Genomic DNA, 1,117 nt, shown 5'->3' with positions numbered 1-1,117 from the left:
CCCCAACTCCTCTGGGACCTCTTCTCTGTGTCGTTAATCAGAGCTCCTCAGCTCAGCTTCTCTCTCTCTTTCCCTCTCCTTTTTTCTTTCTTTCCAACCAACACACACACTTGTTCGTGCACAGAGACACACACACATACACGCAGCCTTACAGTCTATCCCCCCACCCCTTCCCCCGTGCATCCTCAGCCCCATCCATCATAAAACAGCAGTGGGAAGGTGGGGTTGTGTGTAAGTGCAAGTGTGTGAAAGTATGCGCTTCAGGTTGTGCGTGCGTGTGTGTTGGCTCATACGTGTGCACACTATAGGCACACATCTCAGCAAAAATGAATTGAGACTTTACAAGAAGAAAAGCAATTAGGCCAGGGCTTTGCCCTATCATTCACTGGCTAATGTATCAGAAGCTGAGTGAATATTATTAACGGACGGGGAGGGTTAGGCTGTGTGGGTTTTACAGCCAGAAGGTAGGACAAGAAAAGACTAATGATTGTGATGAAGTAACCCTGAGTTGAAGGGTTTTAATCACTCGCAGGCTTTGTGGCTTCACAGTTGACATGCTCTTTATGATAACTGCACGGCTCCCAGCTCCCAGTCTCTGCCATCCACCAAACGCTAGTGGGAAAGAATCAAATGAGCCATTATCGAACACGGGCAAGGCATGGCTGAGTACAATGAAACAAGATTACTCATTCATCAGGACGTGTGACTGAGAGCCGTTGAGATGAGGGAGCATCGAGAAAACAATTCATGAGTTGGAAAAATGGCAAAAAGAAAAAAGTACCATGAACAGAGGACAAAGAGACAAGAGGAGGAAGAGGGCACGGGAGACAAAAAGTGCATATGAAGAGAGAGGGGTGAGTGAGGTGGAGCACTGATGGACAGAGTCAAGAAGGAGCAGGCAGAGGAGTGAGAGTAGGTGAAGGAGCAGCGTTGGGTCAATGATGCATAGAGGCAAACCATTTGCACCTCAGCAGCAACTGAGCAGAGTGCTCTTGACTTCTCTCTGTGTGTGTGTGTGTGTGTGTGTGTGTGTGTGTGTGTGTGTGTGTGTGTGTGTGTGTGTGTGTGTGTGTTTAGTGGGAGAGAGATGTTCTTACTTCTCTTTGTATAATCACAT

The sequence above is a fragment of the Pundamilia nyererei genome, unplaced genomic scaffold (assembly GCF_000239375.1).
Source record: "Pundamilia nyererei isolate P.nyererei 1_Seehausen unplaced genomic scaffold, PunNye1.0 scaffold00001, whole genome shotgun sequence".
NCBI classification, from domain to species: Eukaryota; Metazoa; Chordata; class Actinopteri; order Cichliformes; family Cichlidae; genus Pundamilia; species Pundamilia nyererei.
Note: the sequence above shows the minus strand (reverse complement) of the source record.